Source organism: Bidens hawaiensis, unplaced genomic scaffold (genome assembly GCF_021521415.1).
Source record: "Bidens hawaiensis isolate Kalapana, Puna unplaced genomic scaffold, B.hawaiensis_p1.1 tig00008542_1, whole genome shotgun sequence".
NCBI classification, from domain to species: domain Eukaryota; kingdom Viridiplantae; phylum Streptophyta; class Magnoliopsida; order Asterales; family Asteraceae; genus Bidens; species Bidens hawaiensis.
Genome location: NW_027491613.1, coordinates 364,899 through 372,139, shown reverse-complemented (window position 1 = coordinate 372,139; position 7,241 = coordinate 364,899). Strand labels below are relative to the sequence as shown.

Genomic DNA, 7,241 nt, shown 5'->3' with positions numbered 1-7,241 from the left:
GGATGGGTATCATTACAGAACTATTAAATTATTTAAGAACTTAAAAGAACTCATTAAAACTAACGTTTTTTATAAAAAATTTTGTATGCTAATGTTAGTTGAGTGTAGTTTTATCATTATTTATATCAATATTTACAATTACAATTTTGAAAATTAGTTTTTATACATATCTATGTTTTATTTTACACCTATGTAAATTTGTTAGTACATAAATTTTACACATATGTAACCTTGTTATTTATATATGTAATAAATTTTTTTTATATAAAATATGATAAAACTACTCTTAAATAATGTTAATATATAAAAAAAATTAAAAAAATATTTGGTTGTGTAGAGTTCCTAAGAGTTCTTAATTTTTTTAGAGTTCTTAAATGATACTAACCTTTATATATATATATATACACACACACACACACACTAGTTTTAGAGCACGTGTCACACACGGGATAATTCAAATTATAAAATTACAAGTAAAGCTTATATAATTACATAGCATATATAAAAAAATGTATTACATCTATGCTTGTATCTATACTATGTGTATATAAATTAATTTTATTTATATCACAAAACGATTTATTAAATGAACTTAATAAAAATATGCATGTGCAAAAACGTACCCGAGAATGTTTCTTTCTATTGAAAATTTCATTCATAGTGTCATATATGTATAATTATAAGAATTTTGGTTATGAACAATTTCGGAAATATGAATTCTCATACGATAATAGTTTTAACCATTCAACCTAAATACAGAATATGCGTTACCTCTCTTATGGATTTATCAATTTACCACCATCGAAAGAAATGAGAGAATTAAATTGTAACGACGGATGTACTTCAAGAACTACGTTTTTCTAAGCTATACCATGAAAAAGATTTTGATAAATTTCAAGGAGCTTCTCGACTTTGTCATAATGAAAACATATAAAATAACATGTTAACCCATTCAATTTTGTGAATATTTTGTTTCATTTGAGCATAGTTTTGCATGACATGCTTTTCATACAACATTCTAATCATTGAAGGAAATATTAATGTTGACATAAATATTTCAAATATGATAAAAGTTAGAAGCATTGATATGCATTGGAGTGGCATATCGAAAGTGTTCACAATCTTTTTCATATATTATAACAATCGAGGTAAAAAATAGTCCATTTATCAAATCCCGATCCTTTTGATAATTTTAAAAAATACCCTTGAAAATAAATTTGAAACCAAATCATGTTTAAAATTCTGACTTTCATCCGTTTGACATTTTCAAGTCAATACTTTGAACCCATAACAATTTGACGATAAATCTATTTGCATTTCAAACTTTTAAAAATACTCAAATTTCTCATTTTTGACCCGTAACAAATTTTGAGCTAACTGTAGTTAATTGCACCAAACAATCTATTTACCAACTTTTTAACCCGTAAAAATCAAATTTAAGTTTCACAAAAGACTCAGGACAATCCTTGATAAAAAAAAATAAGAATTTAAATATGATAAACTTTGTTATGTCTGAAAGTTATTCCTATATATTATCCTTACATTTTAACATATATATAGTTTACAAAATTAGTCGAAAAAATAAATGGATAGATTTAAATCATATATTTATATATATATAATTTATAAATTTATACGATGACGACCACCACCACCGACAACAACAACAGATAAATGAATTGATTTTAAAGAAATGGATCGACTTTTAAACATATATTTATAATTGATTAATTAAAAATTATTTTGTAAAATGAAATTATATTTGATTTTTTTTATCTTTACACTCTTTTACAATATACATAATATAATATGTTAATGATAACATTTGAAATTATATTCTTTTCGATACTTGAGAGACAATGTTTGTTGTTGATTTTTGGATTTCACAAAGTATTTTGGAATATATAGTAAAATAATATGTTAATTTTTATTTCTATAAAAATGTATAGATATAATATAAATAGAGTGTAAAAGGAAATTGAATAATTATTGATCTATTGCATATTGCATATATTAGGGTCAACTAAGTTCTTAGCTTTTTTTTTTTTTTGGGGTGGGGGGGGGGGGGGATTATGAGAATTAACCAAAAGATGACAAGTGTGCACAGTTATTTTACTTTATTAAAATATATGTGGATATGGTTAACATAAAAAACAATAGTTTTGTGATAAACATAAAAGTAGATCTAGGTCATTGGATCTATGATCTAGTGATTGAGATTAGTAGTTTCTAAAAACTGTATAGTGTCTTATTTACATGGTATGATAAAGTATCCAATACAATAATTGGTTATCGTACAATAGGTACGTGAGTTAATAAACCATTGATCTCAAAAAACACGCGGTTGCAAAATTGAAATTTCTTTCAATTCAGTGTTTGGCCTAATTAACCACTTCATTCATGTTTGTTGCAAATCGTAAATCAATTCACTTTTATGAATCATTAACCAAAATCAGACATCGACTCATGCCGACCAAGTTCAGAAATAAATTCAATTGATATGTTCATATGATGAAATCTATGATCGATTGATGATTATTTGATGACTACGAGATTATTAATCGATTTCATTGTCCATTTTCATGTTATAGAAAGATTAGTTTCAAATATGATCTTGTAAATGTTTAAAATTTTTGTTCTAAATTTTATACTTGTGTTCTGAACTTCTTTGCCTTTTTTTTCTGATCTTTTTTTTTTCTGAACTTCTGAACTTTTGTTCTGAACTTCTTAACCTTTTTTATTTTGTTTTTTTTTCTGAACTTGTTAACTTTGGCTCCGAACTTCTTAACCTTTTTTCTTCTGATCTGTTTTTGTTCTGAACTTCTTTGCTTTTTTTTTTCTGAACTTCTTAGACTTTTTTGTTTTGAACTTCTTAAATTTTTGTTCTGAACGTTTAAACATAATATTTGAATCCTAATAGAGCTCAATTGAGTGTATTATTCTGCAATTTCATAACCGACTGATGATTTTAAAGCATCTTACACATCAATTTGATTGATTAAATAATCAATTTTTGATCATTTTGAAGATCAAGTACCTAACTTTTTTTGTTGATATCCACTTCAGCAACTGATTGAAACAAGTAAAATTAATGGCTCAAATTAGTATGATTAGGTGGAAAATTGAAGAACAAATTGCAATTGTTTGTTTAATTGTAAAAAATGACTAATTGTGTTTTGAGGTCTTATTTGCACGTAACAAACATTTTTAAGGTTAGATAACTCAATTTAGTTTGATATTGACCTGCAAGTTAGTTTGATATGGGTCGACGGATGAATTGTATATGGAAGGATGTTCGATGAATCAATTAATGAATTAGATCGTAGAATTATATTTAGATTATGCCACCGCGTGAAATTAAAATTGACGTTCAAAAAGCTTGCGTACGTAATGTGTGATAACTAATTATTGTGCAATAACCCACACCTACATTGTATAGTGTCTTATTTAGGTGGTGTGCTTTATTTTAAAGTTTTCTCACTAAATAATTGTTTTTTAATCCACCAAATAAAATGTTTACTTCGTTTCACGATTCTCATAAGTCTCTTATTTTAACGAATTTTATATTGAACACACAAAAATACATGACAGGGCAAAAATCGAGGGGAAGGGCATAACATAAGTATTCATGAGAAGTCTCAAGCATAATAGGCAGCGCTCATTCGATTTCTCTTACTCAGCACTCTGATGATGTTCCTTTATGTTATTTCTCTTGGAATAGGAGGAATCTCTTTTTTCATTTATATTATCTCAAAAGTGGCAGGCTTCATAGCGGCGAAGGACCTATCTAGTTGTTTGAAAAAAGGGGGTGCTCCTCGGCTCTGGCCTCTGTGATACGTTGTGTTTTTCAAGCACTCTTCACTGCGGGGTTGGAGCCAATATGATGCCGCCGGGTGAGGAAATAATCACTGTAAGAGAGATTTAAATTTGGGGAAGGTGGGTTGTATGCAGATTGTAAATCTCTCAAAGTTTCCCAATAACTAATTGTACTTGGCCGTTTAAAAATAAATAACTAAATAAATATATAAATATATAAATAAACATGTTACTAAATACATTATTGATAATCTTTTTAAAATCCTTTAAAAAGTATATCATCTTTATAAATACAAGAATATTCTCAAAAATAGGTATACTCAAATACTCAAATGACCACCATTTTACAAATATACCAACAGAAAAAACCCAAATCACAATTTTGCCATTAGCCAATCCCCATGCTGTATACAGTTTCTATGCACTTTACAAAGCTTTGATATAACATGGACCACCTGCCTTCATTCTTTTTCTTCTATATAAACCCCTCCTCTCTTCCATATTATCTATCTGTAACACCACCACTTCTCTCCCAACACCACCTTCTAGTCTTCTGACACCAATATCAGCCATCATGCCTGAAGCACCCAAACTCCCACATGATCTTTCAAACTCCATGAATGATTATGATTATAATTATAGTCTCACCCAAAAAAACAAAAATACTCTTCAGTTCATTGAGGATGTTACCTCTAACCCTGATGAGATACAACAACATGTCCTGTCTGAAATATTAACACAAAATGCTTATGTGGAATATCTTAAACGCCATGGTATGTCCGGTCAGACTGACCGGGATACCTTTAAGAAACTTATACCGGTTATCACTTACGATGACCTTCAACCGGATATTAACCGGATTGCCAATGGTGATAAATCACCTATCTTGTCATCTCACCCCATTTCAGAATTTTTAACAAGGTATTATTAGTTATTATATGACTATATGAGTTATGTTAATTTTTTCCATTAATGGAATGATGTGCAATCAACTTTTATAAAATGGGTTTGTTTAATTTTCATTTTTGTTATGATTTATGCACTTTTTATGTAAAAGAGTTAGGTTTTTAAGTCATGTCTTTATGAGTCAATTCGTGCCCGGTTTAGACAAAGGCAAAGGGATGTACTTCTTATTCATTAAATCCGAAGCCAAGACACCGGGCGGGCTTGTAACCCGACCGGTTCTAACCAGTTACTACAAAAGCTCTCATTTTAAACAAAGACCATACGACCCGTATACAAACTACACCAGCCCGAACGAAGCCATCCTTTGCCCGGATTCCTACCAAAGCATGTATTCCCAAATGCTTTGTGGGCTTTGTTTAAACAAAGAGGTTCTCCGGGTCGGGGCGGTTTTTGCCTCTGGGTTTATCCGGGCCATCCGGTTTCTAGAAAAAAACTGGATGGTGTTATGTCATGATATCCGAACCGGGACCTTAAACCCGGTTGTTACCGATCCTTCGGTTCGGGAAGCTGTGGGTCGGGTTGCAAAAACCCGACCCGAAATTAGCGGACTTTATCGAGTTTGAATGCTCGAAAAAGTCATGGCAAGGGATCATTACACGGCTATGGCCGAACACGAAGTATATCGATGTGATCGTTACCGGAACAATGTCGCAGTACATCCCGACACTCGATTACTACGGCAACGGCCTGCCGCTTGTTTGCACAATGTACGCTTCATCGGAATGCTATTTCGGTGTTAATCTGAAGCCTCTTTGCAAACCCAGTGAAGTTTCTTATACTCTTATTCCAACAATGGCTTATTTTGAGTTCCTTCCTGTTCATCGCAACAATGGCGTAACTAGCTCGATTTCTATGCCGAAATCGCTTAACGAGAAAGAACAGCAGGAGCTCGTCGATCTTGCGGATGTTAAACTCGGTCAAGAATACGAGCTTGTGGTCACCACTTATGCTGGTTAGTTAAAATTTTCATTTTTGTTGAGAATTTTAATGGGTTAGTATTAATGCGCGCCAAGTGTTTGATAAAATGTTTGTATGATCAAAATTGCAGGACTTTACAGGTACCGAGTTGGTGACTTGTTGCGTGTCGCAGGGTTCAAAAACAAAGCCCCACAATTTAATTTCATATGTAGGAAAAACGTCGCGTTGAGTATTGATTCGGACAAGACTGATGAAGCCGAGTTGCATAAAGCGGTTGAGAACGCGGTCAACCATTTGAACCCGTTTGACGTGACGTTGACCGAGTACACGAGCTATGCGGACACCACAACCATCCCGGGCCACTATGTGATTTTTTGGGAGCTGAGCCCAACCGAGACGACCCCAATCCCACCCTCGGTTTTTGAAGATTGTTGTCTCGCAATCGAGGAATCACTCAACAGTGTTTACCGACAAGGGCGTGCATCTGACAAGTCAATCGGGCCGTTGGAGATCAAGATTGTGGAAACCGGGACGTTTGATAAACTCATGGACCACGGCGATCAGTTTGGGTGCATCGATCAACCAGTACAAGACACCGCGGTGCGTGAAGTTTGCACCGATTGTGGAGCTTTTGAACTCGAGGGTGGTGTCGAGTTACTTTAGCCCGAAGTGCCCGAAATGGGCACCCGGGCTTAAACAATGGGGCAACGTGAATTAGTGATTAATTTTTAGTTAGAGAAATGAATGGCAACCATGATCATGTGTCACTTGTCATGTTACTTTGGTCGTTTGTTGTTGGATTAGGCAATGTACATTAAAAAAACAGTTTGATGTTTCATGGAACGTTCAAAAAACATGATTTGACTTTTGTGTTTTGATCTTAAATCCAGCTAGGAATCCTCCACACACATTCACGAGGCAGATATTATGGTTATTTTAGTAATTTCTCTTATATGGAATTTTCTAAATCTAAACTAAGTTATATCGGTGTAACCGAGTAAAGCTGCTCATAAATATGTAAGAGTGGCGTGTTCGCATAAATTTAAATCGAGCAAGGTTAAACTAATCCAAGCACAAACTCAAGCTTTTGTCGAAGATCGCTTGAAAAGTGATCACAAATATTTGAGATTGGTTCATTAGCAAAAACTTAAATTGAGCAAAGGTTTAACGAGTCCAAGCATGAACTAAGCTTACTTTGAAGCTCACTTGAAAAACGAGGCAGCGCCCAAAATTTATGAGCATGTTGTTTTTTTGATAAACATAAGAATTTGTTTATACAATAAACGTATAATCACATAAAAAAGGAGAATGTCAATTGTATATTGATTGTATAAAACATAGTTATAATGAGTCTTGGTACATACAATACAATATTAATGAGTACCACCTACAAGTATATAATTTCAATATAGATTTAATATTTCTTCACAAGCTAGGGTCACAAAGTGAACTATAGCTTGGAACATAATAATATAAATTATTGACTTTGCAATGACAGATTTTGGTTAAACGGAATTGGTTTAGATCGAGTTTGACTGACT

At 32.5% G+C, this 7,241-nt stretch overlaps 2 pseudogenes across 1 annotated transcript; both read left to right on the top strand.

Moving 5' to 3' along the window:
• Positions 1 to 4,390: 4,390 nt before the first annotated feature.
• On the top strand, positions 4,391 to 4,747 carry LOC143529434 (indole-3-acetic acid-amido synthetase GH3.6 pseudogene; annotated as a pseudogene).
• A 163-nt stretch (positions 4,748 to 4,910) lies between these two features.
• On the top strand, positions 4,911 to 6,578 carry LOC143529446 (indole-3-acetic acid-amido synthetase GH3.5-like; annotated as a pseudogene). Its single transcript, XR_013134658.1, has 2 exons — positions 4,911 to 5,734; positions 5,831 to 6,578. The product of XR_013134658.1 is annotated as an indole-3-acetic acid-amido synthetase GH3.5-like (transcript).
• The last annotated feature ends 663 nt before the right edge of the window (positions 6,579 to 7,241 follow it).